Source organism: Thamnophis elegans, chromosome 10 (genome assembly GCF_009769535.1).
Source record: "Thamnophis elegans isolate rThaEle1 chromosome 10, rThaEle1.pri, whole genome shotgun sequence".
Lineage (NCBI taxonomy): Eukaryota > Metazoa > Chordata > Lepidosauria > Squamata > Colubridae > Thamnophis > Thamnophis elegans.
In genome coordinates, this window is record NC_045550.1 from 6,752,756 (window position 1) to 6,776,760 (window position 24,005).

The 24,005-nt window shown below is 40.8% G+C and overlaps 2 non-coding genes across 2 annotated transcripts; one reads left to right on the top strand and one right to left on the bottom strand.

Moving 5' to 3' along the window:
* Positions 1-22,839: 22,839 nt before the first annotated feature.
* TRNAH-GUG lies at positions 22,840-22,911 on the bottom strand. The gene has a single exon. It is a non-coding gene; the product is annotated as a tRNA-His (tRNA).
* Positions 22,912-23,728: 817 nt separating this feature from the next.
* On the top strand, positions 23,729-23,802 carry TRNAT-AGU. Its single transcript has one exon. It is a non-coding gene; the product is annotated as a tRNA-Thr (tRNA).
* Positions 23,803-24,005: the final 203 nt, after the last annotated feature.

Consider the following 24,005-nt stretch of genomic DNA (forward strand, 5'->3'; position numbering starts at 1 on the left):
TGACTCTTCCGAGACTCTTCTTTGTTGAATGGTCACTCAACTCCCATCATTTCTCATCACTAACTATGCTGATGAGAGACGAAGTCTCCCATGGTCCATTCCAATTATATAAACACGGCAGGTCAAGCATAGGAGGGATTGACAAAAGGCCAAGGACCTGACAAGTAAGATTTCTTAGAAATATAAATAGGTTAAACTAAGATTGTAATTACTGTGTTTCCCCAAAAATAAAACCCAACTGGAAAAAAAGTCCTAGCATAGTTTTTCAGGATACAAGCCTTACCCCCAAAATAAGCCCCAGTCAAAATACTCAGCCAGACGGATGCATTTAGTACCATATTTTCCCCAAAATAATACCTAACCAGAAAATACCTTATTTTTTGGAGTATAAGATGCACCTTTCCCCCCCAAAAAGGGAGTGAAAATCTGGGTGCATCTTATACACTGAACAGAGCATATTTGGCCTCCTGAAACCCTGCCCCCTTTGGAAAAATGGCTGTGGATAGCCTTTAGGAGGCTTCCAGAGTGCTCCTGGGGGCTGGGGAGGGCAAAAATGAGTGAAAAAGTGGGCCGTTTGCTGCTCGGTTTTGCCCCCCTCCTAGCCCCCAGGAGCACTCTATAAACCTCCTAAAGTCTATGCATGCCTTTTAAAAACAAAAAACGGGCCCATTTTCACAAAAAACAGGCCGTTTTTTGCTCATTTTTGTCCCCCCAGCCCACAGGAGCACTCTACAAGCCTCCTAAAAGCTATGCATGCCCTTTTTTGGATAAAAAACCGGACCCATTTTTGCAAAAAATGGGCCATTTTTGGGAGGTCTGCAGAATGCAAAAACTTTTTTAAAAAAATTTGCCTTTTCAAAATCTTGGTGGGTCTTATACTCCGGGGCGTCTTATACTCCAAAAATATGGTTAAGTCCTAATGCATCATTTGCAGCAAAAATTAATATAAGTCTTATTTTCAGGGAAACACAGTAAAACAATAACTGGGGCTGTGTGAAAGGGCAAGAGGAACAGGGCAAATGATTGGAATCTAGAAATGAGAAGGAGTAACAAAGGAGAAAGGAATTCAGTGAAGCTTTTAAATTTTTGACCTTTTATTCTTTGTTCTACTGGACTGAAACAAAACATCCTTGTGCTGGGTTAGTGCTAAACCACAATTTGACTAAACCATGTGAAATAAAGCACAACCATCTGGGTTCTTATTACAAGTTAAACTATAAATAAAGAAATCATAGTGTGGCTTAGTATATGTGTGAATTCTCTTATATTGTTGGAAAACCAGGAGCAGATCAGTGACTGGTGACTATGGCTAAGGTGTTGACTCAGCCTCAATATTCCCTCACGCTTTGACTGATTTTGAGGATGGAGTGTGCTATTTTTATTATTTGCCTATGAAGAAGAAGGCTAGTTTTATCATATAACTGGAATCAAGGATGCATGAGGATTTATCTATCTCTACCACCTTCCCCCCCTCTCTATTTACCTGCACAACAGTGGTGGGTTTCAAAAATTTTTCAAACCTACTCTGTGGGTGTGGCCTCCTTTGTGGGAGTGGCTTCCAACCATGTGACCGGATGGGAGTGGCTTGCCGCCCATGTAACCGGATCTGAAGATGCCGACGACACTTGTCAGAACCACCTTAAATTACCTCACACACAGCCCTGGCATGCATAAGAATATGATGTAAACTTGTTTTTTAAAAGGCATCTTTGGTTTGCGTTAAAACAACTTCAACACACACAATGTTCTGATTGCACCACAAACGCAGTAGTCATCCTTGCCTTTCACAGAGGCACTGAGTTTTATAAATATGAGCATGATAGTGTAGAATAATCATATCCAAGGACCAGTGGTGGGTTTCAAAAAATGTTGGAACCTCTTCTGTAGGTGTGGCCTGCTTTCCGGGTCCACTGGTGGAACCTCTTCTAACCGGTTCAGTAGATTTGACGAACCGGTTCTACCGAATAGGTGGGAACTGGTAGGAACCCACATCTGCTGCACAGATAAGTACAGATCAGAACACATCTTAGTTTACTATTATGGTTTGTCTAACAGTCAGCAAGATGTTCAGACTGGATTTGGCATTTTTATTCATCTATTCAGTCATTTCCAAGGATCTGTAATAGGCAGAGGTTGATGTTTAATGGTGTTAGGGGTATCATCACAGAATGGAAGCTGTTCTGGTAAAGCTGCCTTTTGCAACTGGTGTTCCAGTTGGTTTCAGATTGCACCCAAAGCACCCTTGTTTTTTTCCATAATATTTATATTTGCAGGCCTTTATCTTTTCTTATCTTCTCCAGTTCTTTCTCTTCTGTTCTGCAAGCACTGCCCTGTCCACAGTCCAGACATTTTTGTCTTTCTTATCGACAATTGTTAAGTCTGGGGTGTTTATGTGGCAGATGCCTGTTTGCTTGAAGTCCCAGAACAATTTAGCTTCTTCATGTTATAGTACTTCCTCTATTTCATGAACCCACCAGTTCTTGCTTGCAGGCAAATGCTATTTCTTGCAGATCTTCTAATGATTGTTATTATTATTTTCTATTATTCTATCCCATTTTAGAAGCTGATGCTCCAATGGTGGTAGAATTCAAAGCTCAGGGACAGAATCAACAAGCCTTTTTTTTCAAAAACTGGCAGATCTGCGGATTCTTGGATGATGGTTTTCTTTGAAGCTTTGAGAAAGTAGCTTTAAATCTGAGGTCAGAGCTGGTTTGAATAAACATTGTATCTTGACATTTGCCTCCCAGTTTTTACTTTCCCATAATCCATTTTGTTTTCTTTTGTTTTTTAATTCTTCTGCAGCTGCCCTGACTGCTTATATTCACAACACTTGCGCTGGGAAAAAAACAAAACTGCAGAATAAAAACATCACTCTGACACTTTTAAAATCTTCAGAAGTATTTTACTTTCAGTATTTTTTCTTTTCCCAGTCATATGCAATTAAAATAAAATATCCTTCTAATTTGACCAATTTGTTTCTCCTCTGTTGCTTGATCTTTTTCTAAAGCAGGGGTACAAAAAATGCGTGACCCGTCAAATGCGCGCCCGACAAAAGCGCACCGACAAAACCGCAGCGAGAAAACCGCGAGGTCAAAAGCGCTGCCACAAAAGACCGCCGACAAAACCGCACCCACAAAAACGCGATTAGGGTTAAGGTAAGGGTTAGGTTTAGGGTTAGGTTTAGGGTTAGGGTTAGGGTTAGGTTTAGGGTTAGGGTTAGGTTTAGGGTTAGGTTTAGGTTTAGGTTTAGGTTTAGGGTTAGGTTTAGGGTTAGGGTTAGGGTTAGGTTTAGGGTTAGGGTTAGGTTTAGGGTTAGGTTTAGGTTTAGGTTTAGGTTTAGGGTTAGGTTTAGGGTTAGGGTTAGGGTTAGGTTTAGGGTTAGGTTTAGGGTTAGGTTTAGGGTTAGGGTTAGGTTTAGGGTTAGGTTTAGGGTTAGGTTTAGGGTTAGGGTTAGGTTTAGGTTTAGGGTTAGGGTTAGGGTTAGGGTTAGGGTTAGGTTTAGGTTTAGGGTTAGGGTTAGGTTTAGGGTTAGGGTTAGGGTTAGGTTTAGGGTTAGGGTTAGGTTTAGGGTTAGGGTTAGGGTTAGGTTTAGGGTTAGGGTTAGGTTTAGGGTTAGGTTTAGGGTTAGGGTTAGGTTTAGGGTTAGGTTTAGGGTTAGGTTTAGGGTTAGGTTTAGGTTTAGGTTTAGGGTTAGGTTTAGGGTTAGGGTTAGGTTTAGGGTTAGGGTTAGGTTTAGGGTTAGGTTTAGGGTTAGGTTTAGGGTTAGGTTTAGGGTTAGGGTTAGGGTTAGGTTTAGGGTTAGGTTTAGGGTTAGGGTTAGGTTTAGGGTTAGGTTTAGGTTTAGGTTTAGGGTTAGGTTTAGGGTTAGGGTTAGGGTTAGGTTTAGGGTTAGGGTTAGGGTTATGTTTAGGGTTAGGGTTGTTATGTTGTTTTCGTTGCTTTTTTAATGGTGCACTTTCATCAGCGCGCATTTGTCGGCGCACTTCTGCACGCATTTGTCGCCGCAATTTCGACCTTGTGGTTTTCTCACCGCGGTTTTGTCGCCGCGCTTTGTCGAGCATGCATTTGTCGGTGAACCCGAAAAACGGGATCCAACAGCACTCCCTTTATAGCCCCGGAACCCCCAACATGTGATCCTCTGCAAAGTTTGGCCCTTGATTCCTGCTTTATGAGAAAAAAAACCCATGAGCCAAGATATTAAACAAAGGTGCTTGATTCCCCCCCCCCAAATATCCATGATTAATTTGTTTATGTCTAAGGATATCCATTTTTGTGTCATCCCTCCCCACCTCTCTAAGTATAAAAGAGTATTGGTTAGCACGATCAGCTTTTAGAACTTTACTAATCAAGACGAACTAAATGTCTCAGGGAAGATAGCAGTCCCCACGGAATTCTTGTAACTATCGTGTGAAAGAAAACCCACCACAGGCAAGCAAAATGAGGATAGGAACTTCTTTGATTAGACGTTACCAGGGAGGAGGTGAGTGCTAGCATCTTCCCTTTAATGTGTCTTATGTACTAATTAGTACTAATGTGTACTAATGTGTATTTCTATTCCTTATGTGTACTTAAAGGAACTCAAAACAACTTGAGTTATGAACATTGCTTTCCCTTCCTTTTTTAAAGGATGACTGCCTATTTTTCTGTACCCATGAACCTGCGAAAGTCATGAAGAGAAATTTACTTATTTAATTTGTACACCACGTTTTTAAATTTTCCTCGCAATACTTTCCTCCTCCTATTTTTCCCATAACAACAATCATGAGAGTTGCCTGGACAGAGAGAGAGAGTAATTGGTCACCCAGCTGGCTTTCATGGCTAAGGTAGGATTTGAACTCCCAGTCTCCTGCTTTCTAGCCTGGTGTCTTAACCAGTAGACAAGAGCCGAGGTGGCGCAGTGGTTAAATGCAGCACTGCAGGCTACTTCAGCTGACTGCAGTTCTGCAGTTCGGCTGTTCAAATCTCACCGGCTCAGGGTTGACTCAGCCTTCCATCCTTCCGAGGTGGGTAAAATGAGGACCCGGATTGTTGTTGGGGGCAATATGCTGACTCTCTGTAAACCGCTTAGAGAGGCCTGGAAGGCCTATGAAGCGGTATATAAGTCTACTGCTATTGCTATTGCTATTGACTCTGTAAACCGCTTAGAGAGGGCTGAAAGCCCTATGAAGCGGTATATAAGTCTAACTGCTATTGCTATTGCTATAGACAATACTGGCAGAACACATGTACACAGGAGAATGTATTTCAAGTACTAGCTTTCAGGGAGAAATAGTGATGGAGGACTGACTCTCTCCTCTGCCAAACTTATGAGTTTCCCTGAATGATACCGTAAAATGCATCATTGATCTGACCTTGCTGAATTACCGTATTTTTCGGAGTATAAGATGCTCCGAAGTATAAGATGCACCTAGCATTTGGGGAGGAAAACAAGGGGAAAATAGCTGCCTCTGCCTCCCAGCAATTTCCCTCCTTGCAACCAACAGCACAGATAACAATATACACTGTTTGTAGTGTTACGTTTCAGACCATACTTGTACAGATGCTGTTAAAATTGATGTGCTTTCTGGAAATATAGTTATTCTCTGCTATTTAAAAGAAGATACAATAGCACTGGGCCTCTTCAGATCAAGCATTTATTTTTAAAAAAACTTCTTCATTTTGTTAAGCTGTCTAGAACAATAATAAAGCAGTCTTTAAAAGATAAGTCTAATGATTTGAACCTTCTATAGGCACTTATAGTTATTGACTTACCTACTTGCAGCAAACAGCCTGATTAGCACAAGAAAAGAAATCTGTCTCCGCCTCCCAGCAATTTGCCAGGTGGAGCAAACAGCAAGTTTCACTTTCAGTTTCTCCCGATCATCAGCTGTTTCAGGCTGCAGGGATTGTTATAGCCTATTGCAGCTTCCGCAAGCCCCGTTTGCTGCAAGGAGGTAAATTTCTGGGAGACAGAGGCCAAAGGGTTGGGGCTGTTGGGTGGGTGGGGCTAAATTCAGTGTATAAGACGCACCCAAATTTTCACCCTCTTTTAGGTGGGAAAAAAGTGCGTCTTATACTCTGAAAAATATGGTATGTAGGAACTCTGTGTAGTATTGAAGCACAATTTTTTGTTGCAGTTGAATAGTTTCATGTTTAACCTAATAATTAGAACTGACTAGAAGAAACAGGAGATATAAGTCAGGGAATCTTATCCTTCATATTAAACATCTCTACACTACCACCCACACATTAAAGGCAGCAGGAGGAGATGGAGATTAGGCAGCAGTTGATAAGCAAATTAGGCCACAGAAGAAATGAAGGCAAATGTCTCAGAAGGCATCCCTTGAGTTCTATGGATCATAAAACAACATGAGCTGGACGTCATGAGGCACAAAGTCAAGCAAGTTATAATAGGGGTTACAGAAATAGTGAATCAGCTAGTGGAACAATGGAATTGATGGCTACCCCTTGTTTCAAAGGAAACAAGCGTTCCAAATATCATGCAGAATTAAATCAGAGTCAAAGGCAAAACTATGCTTAAAGTTCCAATTTAATAAGGCAGGCATGTTGGCATCGTGCTGTGGGATTCCAACTCTGGAAGTTACATCGGAATCCCACCCAGTTCAAAGTTCATGATCTTGTCCCCACACCCACAGTCCATCACATGGCCCAATCTTCTTCTTCCACGCTGGCGCCTACGCCCAACTGCTTCCGATCAGGTGCATCTTTTGGGAGACAAACGATGACCTTGAGCTTCTAGGAAGGAATTTTTTATTTTGAAAACAACACATTCTACCCCTTGCTAAATCCCCCCCTTAATAAGAGTGCGGCAGGCCAAAGATTCTTAAAGGAATCGCTGCAGGCCTGACAAATGAACTCAATAGAGGAGATAACTGCATATTAATAGCAATAGCAATGGCAGTTAGACTTATATACCGCTTCATAGGGCTTTCAGCCCTCTCTAAGCGGTTTACAGAGTCAGCATATCGCCCCCAACAACAATCCGGATCCTCATTTTACCCACCTCGGAAGGATGGAAGGCTGAGTCAACCCTGAGCCGGTGAGATTTGAACTGCCGAACTGCAGATAACAGTCAGCTGAAGTAGCCTGCAGTACTGCACTCTACCCACTGCGCCACCTCGGCTCATTCATTAAGAATGCACTGAGCCGATGCCCAAAGATCCATTGAACTGACGATAATACAAATAGTTATGTGAGTTCAGATAAAGATAATACATGCCAGGAATCTGCTATAGATCAGCAAACTAGGTAGAATTTTTTTGAAAACAGATAACTGAAGGCTGAAATAATTGAGATGGGAATTTCAATTACTGTGGTATTTGTTAATAACTAATTTTGCCAAGCATACTCTGTCAGATAAATTTTTGAATTATGGTAGTGATCAGTTCCCCTTTCAAAATATTGAGAATGGTTCCAGATGATCTGCTGCTTTGGATTTAGTCCTTACTATCAGGAAAAGATTGATTCAAGATATTAAATTGGTGGGAACTTTGGGTACAAATAACCAGCTGTTGTTAAGAGTTTTTAATTTTAGCAAAAAGCTTGGCTAAAAAAACTCACTCAAAAAGGAACCAGAAAGTTTAGAAAAAATGGATTTTAACAAACCAAAAGAAATAGTAAGGAAAATGTCATGGGAAGACAACTTTGAAGGCAAGCCATTGGAATCTTTGAAAAAGAAATGAAGGATAGTGCAGTCCGAAACAATAACAAAATGGTTGAAATTCAGGAGTGATTTGAAGGAATCAGTGCAGTTGAGTAGATAGTTCAGGAAGGAACTGGGGCTAAAGAAGGATGCTTACTAGAAATGAAAGGAAGGGCTAATGACCCTTGCTATGAAAAAAAAGTCTGCAAAGCTTCAGCTCAAGAATGGAGGAATGAGATATCAGGCAGGGAAAGGGGAAACAATGAGCAAAAGCTAGCAACAGAAGCAAAATCCATCAAGAAGAATTTCTTCAAATAAAATAGCAAGAGGAAGACCAAGAAGGTGGTGTTAACAGACGATTAACAGAAAACATAGGAACTCATATCCTGTTTTGTTTCTGAATCTACGTTCATAGCAAATAGTGATGTGAAGAGCATGGTGGGGTGAGGCACAGTGAGAGTCTTGGAGAAATTATGCAGGGATTCTTATAACAACAGAATTTAAGCTTTTGAAACAAAGAAAATGTTAGAAAGGGCATCAGACTGATTCTTCCTTAACGTCCTGCAATATAAGAAGAAGAGAAGGGTTTTGGATAAAAATATGGTGGATTATGCAAAATGTTCTTAAAAAAAGGATAAAGTTTACCCCTCAGTTATTTTTGTTAGGTATAATTACTGATTGTACAATTATAGAGACTAATCCGATTTTGCATTTAATAACCGCAGCAAGACTGCTGGTGGCGCAATACTGGAAGAAGGAAGATTTGCCGACTATTCAAGAATAGACATTAAAAGTAACAACTTAGCAAGATGGCTAAAATATCAACATATCTCAAGCACCACTCAAATGAGAGATATAAACTGGAGTGGAGAAGATGGATCGACTATACTCAAAATAAATATGGAACTAAGAAATTCCAGATAGTTTATGACTGAAGAAGCAAGGAATGATATAATCTATTTAGAGTTAGCCTATCAAAGAGGAGTTAAAGCTCAAATGAAAGATGATACTAACTTTTTTTTAAAGTTTATTTTAGAATATCTTTGTTAAAGATTTATACCCTGTATTGGTTCTGGGAAGCCGGGGCGGGGGGGGGAGGTGGGGGGGGTTGGGTGGGGAGGTTAGGGGGAGGGAGATAAACATTTGTAAAAGTTTTTTTTTCAAAATTTTCAGTAAAAAAAAAGAAGAAGAAAAGGGAAAACCAGTCAAAATTTTGAGATTGTTACTATAGCCTATAACAGGGATGGCGAATCTTTTTTGGCTCGCATGCCAAAAGCGGGGGGAGGGAGCGCAGGGTGTGTGTGTGTGGGCGTGCCACACACATAATGCTATGCACGTGACCCCAGGGTGCATGTGAGCATGACCAGTGCTTCCCCCTATTTTTGGCATGCTTTTTTCACCCTCCCCAGGATCCAGAGGTTTTATAGGAGCCTCGGGAGGGTGAAAACAGCCTCTCCTGCACCCCGGAGGCCCTCCAGAGGCTTCCAGAAGCCTCCAGAGCGTGAAAAAGACTTTCCATTTGCTCGTAGGGCCATTTTTGCCCTACATGGAAGCCCCCTGAAGCCTCCTGAATGCTCCAGAGTGCTAAAACTGGCCCTACGAGCAAACTGGAAGTCTGTTCCCGAACTTCCGGTTTGCCCGTAGGGCCAGTTTTTTGCACTCCAGAAGCCTCCAGAGGGTGAAAAATGGCCTCAAAAGAAGGCCAAAGCATGCATGCTGACCAGCTAACAGGGCAATGCCTTGCGTGCCCTGACAAATGACTTTGCGTGCCACCTGTGGCACATGTGACATAGGTTTGCCATCACGGGCTTATAACAATAAAGCATGTTTCCCTCATCCGTGTGCAGTCTGTTTTCTGACTTGATCTACCTCAAAAGGTTGACATCTTAAACCTGTATTTCCCATTCCCTCACTCTTTTGCCTTGTTTTTAACATTTTCTTTATTTCCTGGGCTTGAAACATTTTTAATACGTGTGTGATGGTTTCTGCATAGTTTCTTCAGGTCATTTCTGTGGCTCACCACATATAGATTTGGGAAATATCATGACAAGGAAAATAACTGTAAGTTAGAGTGTGGTAAAATACTTTTTAGTGAATGTGAATGCCTCCCAGTCTCTAGGCTATTATGAAATACATCCTAGAATACTGAAGGAAAAGGTTGAAGAGCTGTTGGGATTTCAATCAACTAACTTTGAGGAGACCTGGAGAATAGGGAAAGTGCCAGAGGACTAGACAGGAGCAAATTAAAATCCCTCTTTAAGATAAGAAAAATAAGGATTTCAGAATTGACCAGTGAGCTTAACACCAATATATGGAAAATATTTGTAGAAAATAAGATGACCCTATTGAAGCTATGGAGGGAGCAATTACTGAGGTTTTTTTAAAGTCCAGAATTACGACACAATAATTGCAAGTGGCTAAAGCAAGCAATTCCTTAATTCATTGAATTATAAAAAGGAGGAGGAGGTACAGCATAATCAGACTTGCAAGATTCTGTTAATACAGCCAATTTCAATAAAATAGTTTTAGGCTTTGTGTGGCGTTCATTTCCTGATCTCATCTTAGTGAACCTGACATTAGAGTAAATAATAAAATAAGCTATTGGTAAGACAATGCCATGATTGCTAATAGCTATGTTAAAAATAGCTCACGTGAGACAAATCTCAGGTCCTTTGACAAGGAAATTACTAGGACCAGAGAAGATGAACTGAAAAAAATTGTCCACCATCACCAAAACTAGGAATAGCAATAGCAATAGCAGTTAGACTTATATACCGCTTCATAGGGCTTTCAGCCCTCTCTAAGCGGTTTACAGAGTCAGCATATCGCCCCCAACAATCTGGGTCCTCATTTTACCCACCTCGGAAGGATGGAAGGCTGAATCAACCTTTGAGCCGGTGAGTTTTGACCCGCCGAACTGCAGCTTAGCAGTCAGCTGAAGTGGCTGCAGTACTGCACTCTAACCACTGCGCCACCTCGGCTCTTGAATAAAGATAATGGTTACCTAGATTTCTTTAAGAATAAGAAAACACTTTCTGATGGTGAGGTCTATATACCAGGACAGGGATGGGTTCTGGCAGACACTACTGCCGGGTGCTGATGTGCTCTTCGCGCGTGCACACTTCATGCATGTGAAGAGCCGAGGTGGCGCAGTGGTTAGGGTGCAGTACTGCAGGCCACTTCAGCTGACTGTTATCTGCAGTTCAGCGGTTCTAATCTCACCGGCTCAAGTTTGACTCAGCCTTCCATCCTTCCGAGGTGGGTGAAATGAGGACCCAGACTGTGGGGGCGATATGCTGACTCTGTAAACTGCTTAGAGAGGGCTGAAAGCCCTATGAAGTGGTATATAAGTCGAACTGCTATTGCTATTGCTATTTATGCACCCTGTGTGATTAAAATTGTTTTGCACATTCGCAGAACCAAAAAACAAGATTGCGGTGCCTATGGTGCTGCCCAGAGAACTGGTTCAGGGGTGTGGCAGGTCTGGTCGCTGCTGGTTCCAGCGACCCAGGCTGCCAAACCACTACCAGTTCAGCTGAACTGGTCCGAACCGGTAGGAACCCACCACTGCACCAGTGGAATAGTCTCCCTATAGAGTATTGGTATCTCAACGTCTGAAGAGCTACCTCTCACTGATGGTTTATTTGATTTTCTTGCACTTTGGAAGATTTGATTCTTGTGATCTCTTCTAACTCCAAAGTTTTATGATTTTAAGATTCTATACTAGCTTTTGTAATGGTAAGTGAAAAGCTTCTTGAGAGACAGGAAGAGGAGGAGAAGCTCTTGCAGACTAGGCAACAATCAGGAAGAGGCAGCTTAAGCCACAGAAGAAATGGGGATATGACAGCTGTCATAGAAGATGTCCCTCTCCCCATTCTTGGACTGTAAAGGTAAGAGGGGGAGAGATGTATTTTCAGATTCACAAGATTTCATTATTGTAACCTTACAACAAAGGTAATGTTAGTATTTATGACTAGTGCTTGCTATCTGGACTACCTTGACCAGCTGGTATCTCCCCATTTGATGACTTTACTATAGTTAGGTCATCAACAGTGCACATTAACATTGTTTTCTTTCCTAAAGTGAGTATTATTCTCCAGTAATACTTTGGTGATTTTTTGATACATAATGAAAACATTCTATTATATTCATTTTTGATAGTTCATGAAATGGAGTCTATTGATTACCATCATACCATTGTCCATCTGTCCATCTGGGTTCATTCCAAGTGGAAAGACACTAGAAACATGGAGACTGCTTGGAAAGATGGTTTAATGCCTTGGAGCTCCTGGGTGAAAAGGGAAGAGATGCTGAGAGTCCCTGGGTTTTATGCCCTCCCTGGGCTTTGAACTTCCTGGGGCATAGGAAGAGTATCCTGAATGGTTGCTGTCAGAGGTCATAGCTAGCTTTGTAGGTTGTGAGCTAAGTATGGTTGAAAGTTGCTGGATGGGGCAATGAAGGGCGATGAAATGGCTCTGCCCCTTCAGGGTAGATCTTTATTATGTAGAATACACTGGCTCAGACCTTAATGGCCCATTGACAAAGGTCAGGTGGGCGGCTATTAAGAGTGAGTTTGTCTCCTGCCTAAAAACATGTTTTCCATTTCTCATCCAGGGAAATACAATATTCTGCCTTTTTAATATTTCATAGAACATCTCATTTTTCCAGTAGAGGGGTGGGTGCAGAGTGGGGGTTCCTACCAGTTCGCACCTATTCGGTAGAATCGGTTCGTCAAATCTACCGAACTGGTTAGAAGAGGTTCCACCAGTGGACCCAGAAAGCAGGTTACACCTACAGAAGAGGTTCCAAAATTTTTTGAAACCCACCACTGGTCCTTGGATATGATTATTCTACACTATCATGCTCATATTTATAAAACTCAGTGCCTCTGTGAAAGGTAAGGATGACTACTGCGTTTGTGGTGCAATCAGAACATTGCGTGAACAGAACAGAACATTATTACCAAGCCACTCCCACAAAGGAGGCCACACCCACAGAGTAGGTTCGAACAATTTTTGAAACCCACCACTGGGTGGGTGCTAACTTCACCACTGTTGATCATGGGAAAAGAGCATAGAATTCACAACTGCATTTCAGTGATTTCAAGAGAGACAGCAATGGAATTCACAAATGATTGCTTGAGCAAAGGCTTAAGGAGAACTATCCTCATACTTACCAAAGATGAGAATTTGAGAATTAGAATGCAGTATGATACGTTTGAGGGGGTGAAATGCACACTGCACACAGAAAAAAGAATCAAGCTGTATTTTTAAATGCTATGCTATTTGTTTCAAACATTTCTAAGCTATTGCTTGGGAAAAGATCCCCAAGGCTATTTGAGCGACAATAAAATGGGATAAACAGTTAAATAAATCTTTCAGTCTGAACTTTAGCAACAAATGCATCTGACAATCTATGCAATCATTTAAAGTGTTAATCTGAAAAATAGTTTAAATTAAAACCAATGAGAAAAATACCCTCATTCACCATAAGACATGAAACTTTAATCTTGAACAAGGAATATTGAAAGACCCTTTAATCTTTTCCATTCTAGCTTGTTTTCTCTTCAAAATATAAACCAAATCTGCTTTTTTCCAAGGGGAAAAATGAGTAATGAAGCAAAATTTTAATTAGTCTTTTTCCTAGCATTTTGGGTTTGATACATTTATTTAAAAGCTGAAAAATGATTGCACATATATTAGACTGCTTTGGATTGCCCTTGAGAATAAAAGTGAATTTGGATTTTTAACATCTCCCTGGTATTTAATTTGAGGCCAAAATGATAATGTAAAATCTGATTTTTTGCCAATATTTTTTTTTTAAATGGCTTCGTTTAGACCGAGAAATCAATATTAGTTTTGAAGACTGCCATCAAATGTCTCCTTAATTTTGTATTAAAGAACGACAATTATTTTGAAACCAGAATATTGAATAATGGATGACAAAATTTTGGGAATTGTGGTTCATCACCATACATGGCTTTCCAGAAGATGCTGAAAACACAACTTCCAGAAGTCCCAGCTAATATAGTTAAGTAGGTGAAATTGTGAATTGTAATTCGGTAACATTTGAAGGGGCACATATTCATTAACTATATTTTACAGAAACCAAAATCCCTCCCCAGCGACATTCAGTAATATATTTATTTCTCATATTTCCTACCCTGCCACAGCACAGAGGTGGCATTCAGCCAGTTCTGACAGGTTCTTGAGAACTGGTAGTAGAAATTTTGAGTACTTCAGAGAACCGGCAAATAGGTTGGCCCCCACCCCTGCTACCTCCCAGCCTCCCAGCCAATCTTCTTTTGTTGCCCTGAACAGGAGAATGGAGCTGGAAAGCAGGTTAGTGGGGTGGGGAGGGAATGGAGATTTTGCAGTATCCTTTCCCTGCCATAGCAATAGCAATAGCAGTTAGACTTATATACCGCTTCATAGGGCTTTCAGCCCTCTCTAAGCGGTTTACAGAGTCAGCATATTGCCCCCCACAGTCTGGGTCCTCATTTCACCCACCTCGGAAGGATGGAAGGCTGAGTCAACCATGAGCTGGTGAGATTTGAACCGCTGAACTGCAGATAGCAGTCAGCTGAAGTGGCCTGCAGTACTGCACTCTAACCACTGCGCCACCTCGGCTCCATGCCCACAAAGCCATACCCACCAAGACATGCGATGTCCACCAAGCCATGTCCACAAAACCGGTAGTAAATTTTTTTGAATCCCACCACTATAGCCAGTAAGTGAAGCTCATACAACTTGATTTTTTGTTCCATGTTCCAAATCTAATCTATTTCATTCTTCTTCAGCTTTCAGATGTGTGAACTTCACCACTCAGCAGAGGTGGGTTCCTACCAATTTGCACCTATTTTGTAGAACCAGTTTGTCAAATCTACCGAACCGGTTAGAAGAGGTTCCACCAGTGGACCCGGAAAGCAGGCCACACCTACAGAAGAGATTCCAAACATTTTTTGAAACCCACCACTGGTCCTTGGATATGATTATTCTACACTATCATGCTCCTATTTATAAAACTCAATGCCTCTGTGAAAGGTAAGGATGACTACTGCGTTTGTGGTGCAATCAGAACATTCCGTGTGTTGAAGTTGTTTTAACGCAAACCAAAGATGCCTTTTAAAAAACAAGTTTACATCATATTCTTATGCATGCCAGTGCTGTGCGTGAGGTAATTTAAGGTGGTTCTGACAAGTATCGTCGGCATCTTCATATCTAGTCACATGGGTGGCAAGCCACTCCCACAAAGGGGGCCACACCCACAGAGTAGGTTCGAACAATTTTTGAAACCCACCACTGCCACTCAGGTTTCCTTAGCCGTTATGGGTACTGTTGAGAATTCTGAAAAATTCTGATCTAAGCTCTAGATCTCATTATTTGAAGTTAATTGAATTATGTAGCACCGATACAAGGAAAAAGTATGCTAAAAGCTTATGATAATGCAAAGTAGTTTTTCCCTTAGGGGACAAATACATGAAATGTGATTTGTATTCTTTGTCAGCATTTATAGAAAAAGCAAGGGTAGAAAATGTTAATTGATTATTAAGGCTGTTGCTATGCATATTTTCAGCTATGAATAATGCATCAATGAAAATAATCCATGCAAAAATAGAAATTCAGTTGAGTTTAAATCACCTAAGGCAGGTTTGTACTTAAACACACTATTTGTTTTAAAGTGTAAATCCATTCACAGAATGAAATATCTGACTAAAAATCTAGAGTTCAGATTCCATTTAAGGTTTTATTGATAAGTCGAATGGCTATTAACCACCACTGAAGCATTTTTCTGAGTTAGAGCTTTTGCTTACTCAAATCAATTTGCACTTTACTGGTTCCCTTAAACCACTGGGATTAAATAGGAAAACTAGTACCACAGAAAACTCCTTTCCTGAAGATTTATTACAATCATGTCACATGCTGAAAAAAGAAATGAGACTGATGAATCTAGCCAAGCTTATGAAACTGAAGTGGCTGTTCAGTATGGGTGAGCCTGGGATACAAGAGAAATCTGTGCACCTTCTTTTAACTAACATGTTTATCGATTTTTTAAACAGAAATTAATGACAAAAGAAGAAATAAACAGGGTGACAAAGCAGTAAGAATTGGTTCCACCACAAATGCGCGAACAACAAAAGCGCGCCTGAGTAAACCGCGGTGACAAAACCGCGCCGACAAAACCGCGCAACGAATGAGCGACGAATTAGCCCTGAAGCGCGCCGACAAAAGTGCGCTGACAGAAGCGCGCTGTAACGTAACCCTAAACCTAACCCTAAACCTAACCCTAAACCTAACCCTAAACCTAACCCTAAACCTAACCCTAAACCTAACCCTAAACCTAACCCTAAACCTAACCCTAAACCTAACCCTAAACCTAACCCTAAACCTAACCCTAAACCTTACCTTAACTTAAATTGCGCTTCTGTCGGCGCGTTGTTGTTGGCGCGCTGTTGTCGGCGCGCTTTTGACATCGTGGTTTTAGCACCGCAGTTTTGTCGGCGCGCTTATGACGTTCGCGCTTTTGTCGGGTCACGGTAAGAATTATGTCACCATAACAGAGGTGGGTTCCTACCAGTTCGCACCTATTCGGTAGAACCGGTTCATCAAATCTACCCAACTGGTTAGAAGAGGTTCCACCAGTGGACCCGGAAAGCAGGCCACACCTACAGAAGAGGTTCCAAATTTTTTTGAAACCCACCACTGGTCCTTGGATATGATTATTCTACACTATCATGCTCATATTTATAAACCTCCGTGCCTCTGTGAAAGGTAAGGATGACTACTGCGTTTGTGGTGGAATCAGAACATTGCGTGTGTTGAAGTTGTTTTAACGCAAACCAAAGATGCCTTTTAAAAAACAAGTTTACATCATATTCTTATGAACCGGTTCTACCGAATAGGTGCGAACTGGTAGGAACCCACCTCTGATGTCTATCCTGAATATATTTATTTGGTTATTATTTCATAGCATTTTTTCTGTTGATCAGCATCCTTTCTCCCCCTTAGAAATAAATCTTTTGTCCTTTGTGTGTCTTTCTTTTGAAGAATGAAGCTTATAATTTTTTTATAGCATCTATCCCATATTAAGCAGGACTAATTTGGCCAGCCTCCACACTATTCAATCTGCAGACGACATCACAGAGAAAATAATTATAGAGAAGCAAACAGGGATTTGCTATCGCTTCAGGACACTTGATCCTGATATATTGAAAAATTGTAGACTGGACAAGAGCCTGTAGTTCTACAAAACCGCAGGAGTTAAGCCAGACATTCTTCTAATTTACTTAAGGGATGGGAGATATAAACATATCCTTGGCTCTGTCTCAACATGTTAAATGTTAGTCATTAAGAATAATCATTGAGAATAATGAGATCTCATCACTAAACGGAGAAAAATGCCAACAGCAGCACTGGAAGGCAAGGGGGTTAGATTCACGAAAACAATACTTCATAAGTAGTCCTTGTTTAGCAACCACAGTGGGGACCGGCAACATGGATATTAAGTGAAGCAGTTGTTAAGTGAAACTGCAACTCTGCTTATGACTGTACTTCAGCTTTTTAAAGCTTTACAGATCTGTGAATCAGTGGTGGCAGAGGTGGCTTCTGGCTGCTGCTACTGCCGCACATGGACAATATTAAAAAATGTTTCTGTGCATGCGTAGAAGCAAAAAAAACAAGATGGTGCCACAGTAGGCGCCGCCAAGCGAACCGTTTAGCAGGTCAAGTTACTACCTACTTGGCCGAATTGGTCTGAACCGGTAGGAACCCATGCCTGAGTGGTGGGATTCAATTTTTTTTACTACTGGTTCTGTGGCCATGGCGTGGTGGGAGTGGCATGGCTTGGTGGGCATGGCAGGGGAAAGATATTGTAAAATCTCCATTCCCTCTGCACTCCAGGGGAAGGATACTGCAAAATCCCCATTTCCTCTTGATCAGCTGGGACTCGGGAGGCAGAGAATAGATGGGTGTGGGGCCAATCAGAGGTGATATTTACCAGTTCTCCAAACTACTCAAAATTTATGCTACTGGTTCTCCAGAACTAATCAGAACCGGCTAAATACCACTTCTGCTGTGAATGTCAAAAATGTGAGGATTGGTTGCAAAGTTATCTTTTCAACACCATTGAAATTATGAATTGTTGCTGGTCAAGGTGTTTGTTAAACAAGGCATATAGCACAGTGGGTCTCAACCTTCCTAATGCCGTGACCCTTTAATACAGTTCCTCATGTTGTGGTGACCCTCAACCAGAGGTGGGTTCTTACCAGTTCGCGCCTATTCAGTAGAACTGGTTCATCAAATCTACCGAACCGATTAGAAGAGGTTCCACCAGTGGACCTGGAAAGCAGGCCACACCTACAGAAGAAGGTTCCAAATTTTTTTGAAACCCACCACTGGTCCTTGGATATGATTATTCTACACTATCATGCTCATATTTATAAAACTCAGTACCTCTGTGAAAAGTAAGGATGACTACTGCGTTTGTGGTGCAATCAGAACATTGCGTGTGTTCAAGTTGTTTTAGCGCAAACCAAAGATGCCTTTTAAAAAACAAGTTTACATCCTATTCTTATGCATGCCAGTGCTGTGTGTGAGGTAATTTAAGGTGGTTCTGACAAGTGTTGTCAGCATCTTCATATCTGGTCACATGGGCGGCAAGCCACTCCCATCCGGTCACATGGGTGGCAAGCCACTCCCACAAAGGAGGCCACACCCACAGAGTAGGTTCGAACAATTTTTCATTGTAAATGTGTTTTTATTTTCCATTTTCATTTCGTACAATCACATATATACTGTGCATAACCAGGGCCATATAACATTAAACAATAAACACAGCCATTCCTCTTGTCAACAATACCTCCCAAAATAGAAACCCAATGTACCTCTTCGACCCTCCATACACCCTTTCTTTCGCCCCCCTCCAACTTTCCATCTTCCCTCCAACATTCCCCTCTACCCTACTTCCCCTCCCCCTCTACCACTCCTCGTTCGAACAATTTTTGAAACCCACCACTGCCCCCAACCATAAAATTATTTTATGTTTTCTGTATTTTTTCAAAAATATGTGTTTGCTGATGGTCTTAGGTGACCCCTGTGAAAGGGTCGTTCTACTCCCAAAGGGGTTCTGACCCTCAGGTTGAGAACCACTGGTATAGCACATTATGATAAAAGTTCTAAATGTTTCACATTGTTATATCAATGCCTCAAGGATGTAGTTCTTGCAGTATGAAGTTGCTTCAAATATTACAACAAATACAATGAGATTTTTATGAATTCCTTGCACTCATACACACCCACACACTTAACCTTGTAAAGTAGGTTAGATTGAAAGAGAATTCTTGCATAATTACCAAGACGTTTTATATAGGTAACTTACATTTTTATCCTTGGCATTAATCTAGCTGCGAGATGTACAACATTTTGCTTTGGACAGAACAACTAGAGACTATTAGAGAAGAACATTCCAGCATGACATATGTATGTAATAATACAGCATATGACATAGACAATTGTTTACCTCATACTTACTCTCTCTTGCTGCCTCTTGTACCAAATCACAAGTGGGATTGATGCTTCAACTTTACCTGCCCTCACAGAAATCCTGGTACAAATGAAAATATCTCAATTTCTTACTGAAATGTTTTTTGCATTTCTCTGTGGCATGATTCAATCATGCCACAGAGCCCATTTTGTCTTTTGTTTTTTAACATGTTTTTGTATAGTTTTGTCTCTGCTTTATTTTTTCTTTTGAATTTTGCGTTTTAATCTTTTGAATAAAATAAAATAAGAATTGCAAAAAAAAAAAGAGAGAGAGAAATTCAATCAGGCAGGAAGATTTGAAAAATTCCAGAAATCATCACCATGTTCATTTTTTTGCAGAACCATTGACCAGACATCAACAGTTAGTTGCAATCTTCCTTCCTTTCTCTAAGTTTCATTGTCTTTCTCTACGCTTTACAGTTTCTTCAGAAGTATAAAGTCTGAGTGCGGTGTTATTTAGGTAATTTAATTAAACTGAATTACTCTATTTGTATAGAATCTCTAATAATGATGAAGTAACCAACAATCTCATCCTCATCCTCATCACTTTCAACCATAGTTTTAGATAAAATATAGTGGGAATACTGTGAGTCTAAACTCAAACAGGCCAATGTCAGAAAGCATCTCTAAAGAATAATTAAGCACTGAAACAATATATTTTGACTGAGGCAGAAACAGCACACAGACATGGAGGAAGAACGTAGGGAATTTCCTCCATCCCCATTGTTCAGACAGTCTGAGTGAAGGATGGCCAACCTTGGCAAAGTATTTGTAATAGTGCAGTGCATAGTTGAAATAATGGCTTCTGTTTTCAGAAAATAAATATTCTACCTATTTGTCTTTTTACCAAATTGTATTGTGCTTAATTATAAAAGTGCTTCATGATGAAGATAATGAAAATAAACTAGAGCAGAACATTATACTTGTATGTAGTTTATATAATAGTTAGTCAAAGGAAGGGGTAGGGCATTTATTTTCTAAATTAAAGGAAATCACCATATAATGGAAGAATAATTCTATGCTTTATATTAGCCCAAAGGCTGAGAAGTAATTAAAAGAATAAAGCAAAGTTAATCTGATTACCTCTAAAGTTCCTTAACATGACAATACCACCTTCAATAGCTTGACCTGAAAGAGAAAGAGTGAAGCAAAATGCTTGATTTGCAGAATGTAATGTTTCTGCTGATGTTTGTTCCATAGCCATGCGTTCCTGTTTCCCAAAGAAACCACCCATTTCTGCTGCATGAAGGGAAAATGTCAAAATAGACAATGTGGAAATTTTACCTAAAGAACTAAGATTTTATAGCAGGGATGAAATCTATTGCAAATGGGTTCAGGAAGAACATCAGACAATGCAACTGCCTCTTCCAAATGACATCTTTTGGTGCCAAAGAATTCCTTCCAATGAACAATGGAGGGGATCCGTTTGTGATTATTCAAGGGCAAAGGCATCATTACATCAGACGTTTAATGCCAGATCCCAACCAGTGAGCCAAATTTATTCAAATTTATTTCATGGATCCTTGCCAAAACAAACAGATGGTACAATTCATCAAAATAAAGGCATTTGGGATTTATTGCACGCACTCCAATACAACAGATATAAGCAGCAGGAATTTATAGTATGCAATGAATCCCTATTAAGTAATGAGGAAAGAGCAGTATGTGAGTATGGGTGAGGTGCTTAAAAAACAATTCTTCAATACTTATTCTTCAATAATTTTCATTGATGCACAAAATAGGAAAGATATCATCCCTGACCTGCACATTTGTATTTGTATTTGTATTTATTAAATTTATAGGCCGCCCAATCCTGCAGGACTCTACCCAACTTTTCATCTCTTCTCCAAACCACCCAAATGATGCCCTCGACGTGATATCCCAATGCCTGGAGGCTGTGTGGATCTGGATGGGGAGGAACAGGCTCAAGGTCAATCCCTCCAAGACTGAGTGGCTGTGGTTTCCGTCATCCCGATTTGTGCATCTTGTTCCATCTTTGATGATAGGGGGAGAAATTTTAGCCCCCTCAGAGAGGGCCCGTAATCTGGGAGTCCTCCTGAATATGTGGCTTAGTTTAGAAGAACACCTGATGGTGTTACCAGGTTCGCCTGGTGAGTCAGTTGCGCCCCTTCCTGGATTGGGATGCTCTGTGCACAGTCACTCATGCCCTCGTCCTTTCTCACCTGGACTACTGTAACGCTCTCTACATGGGACTGCCCTTGAAGAGCACCCGGAGGCTTCAACTGGTCCAGAATGCGGCTGCACGGGTTATCATGGGGGCACCTAAGTGCTCCCATGTTACACCCCTTTTAGGCAGCCTGCACTGGTTGCCGGTTGTCTTGTGCGATTCAAGGTACTAATTATGACCTTTAAAGCGCTCCATGGCTTAGGCCCAGGGTACCTGCGAGACCACCTACTGCCACCAGTAGCCTCCCATCGTCCAGTGCGATCCCACAGAGTTGGTCTCCTCAGGGTGCCGTCGGCCAGACAGTGTCGGCTAGCGACCCCCAGGGGGAGAGCCTTCTCTGTGGGAGCGCCTTCCCTCTGGAATGAGCTGTCCCTGGAGCTTCGCATAATCCCCGACCTCCGGTCCTTCTGACGCGCCCTAAAAAGTTGGCTTTTCCAGAAAGCCAGCCTGGCCTGAACAAAACAAAATAAATTATTGGTCATTGATAATTTTAATTCGAATTGTTTTTAAAAAATGTCATTGTCAATTCTAATTGGGTTTGTTTGGGATATTCTATTTAATTTTTTAAAAACTTTTGTATTATGTGTTTCTTTTAATGTTGTACGCCGCCCTGAGTCCTTGGGAGAAGGGCGGCATATAAATCTAATAAACCAAACCTAACCTAACCAGGGCACTGCAACAGTCATAAATATGAAGCAGTTGCTGAGTGCTTGAATTTTGAGCAAGTAATCATTGGGATACTTCAATGGTCATAAATGTGAAAAGTGGTCACAAGTCACTTTTTCAATGACATTGTAACTTTGAATGGTCACTAAATGGATTTTTGTAAGTAGAGGATACTTTGAAAATCAAGTTACACCTCTACAAAAATATCCTGTCAGTGATTTTTTTTTTAAAAGTCCTTTTTGGGAACATAGATGAAAAATGCAATGGCTTCTGAAAACCTAGCAAATGAATGGAACTTTAATTTATAAAGAAAAGAAGATGCTTTGGAGTGAGTGGTTGAAATAATGACGGGTGGTTGGAATAATAGATATGGTTGAAGGAGGTCACATTTCTGTAACTTAAAATCTCAGTAAGAGTGGTTATTATTGTTAAGAATGCCATTTTTCATTTATATAAACTTAATCTATAGTAAATATATTTTATAGTTGAAAATGGTATATTGCTGACCTGCCAACTTTTTATATGAATTTTAAAACTGTGTAGTTACTTGTGTACATTACACAATGGTAAAAAATATAGGATGATGTGCAAATAAGAAATTATTCTTCATTTTCTCTGCTCCCAAATTAATCAGCAGAAAAGCAACATAAATGTTTTTAATGTAATGACACATTCTCAAAGTAATGTATTCAGGATGCACGCTTTAGGTTCCAGTAATGTGGCTATATATGAATACGGCTCGCGGAAAGTCTTTAGCTTTTTCCTGAAATAGTTTTTAAAAAATTCATGCACTTGCCATTTGATGCCATGACTCGGATTTGAACCGAGGTTTCTGCGGCCACAACACAGAGTACTAACCACTATACGATCATGGCTGGCTGGCTCTGCTTTGTTCCAAACAGCTCTTCCTTACAATTGCAGTGGGAATTGGCCAGAGCCTGTGAGAAGAGAAACACCGACAAACAGTTTGATAATGCGGTTGATCTCAAAAATCTCAATCTTTTTTCCACTTGTGCTTCTTTCTGTTATCAGCCAAATACAGTTTAAAAAACACACCCTTTGCTATGTTTGCAGTGGAAAACATGAGCCTCTTCAAAAGCAAAATGTTCTTCCTACAGTAGGAACTAGTTTAGGATGCAAGAAATCAAATTATCCTAAGTGAGAATCCCATATGCAATTCAGGGGTGAGGATTTATGATCTTTCAAGACCTTTCCGCTATAAAGGAGGGGGTTGAAATGAGGAGTCCTTGGTGCTCTCTGGGCTCTCTGGACATCTTGTCCCCAAAGGTGCTTTTTTCATCTCCTTAGACAGGACATCTTGAATCTCCATAAACAGGACATCTTGAGTTAAGTTGCAGCTGATTTCTTTGTTTGTCTATTTAGAGGCTGAAGGAAGTGTTCCACCTTCCCCCTCCCCAATTATTTTCAGACAGAAAATAAGAGCAAACCTCTCAGAAATCAAAAGGAACGGCAATCCTTCCTTCAGTGGACTGGGCTTTGAACCCAAGACTTCTTCTATTCCAAAGTTGAATCAGGCTTGCAAGGCACCCAGGAGATTGCTATATTAAGAATTTTGTGTCAGCCAGTCTTAAGGGCTTTTGCCCTGAGATCTCACTGGCAGAATGCAACATACTTTGCTAACGCAGCATCTTTCTCCTCTCTTTAGAGTGAGTGGCCTGAATTATAGTGTGAGGCACCATGGCTAAGTTGGTTAAAGCACCTGTCTAGTAAACAGGAGATCCTGGGTTCGATTCCCAGTGGTGCCTCGGAAACCAAACCTTTTGATACTAAAAAGATGGATACAGCTGAACAGGGCACAACTGGGTCTTTTTATTATTCCAAAGCAGAAAAAAAAACCCTGATTAACATTCTGATTTTATATTGTGATTGAGATTAGAATTTTGAATGAAGTTCAAAGGCCGAGGCAAGGGAGACCTTAACCACCATCCCATAATTTTGCAATCACAGC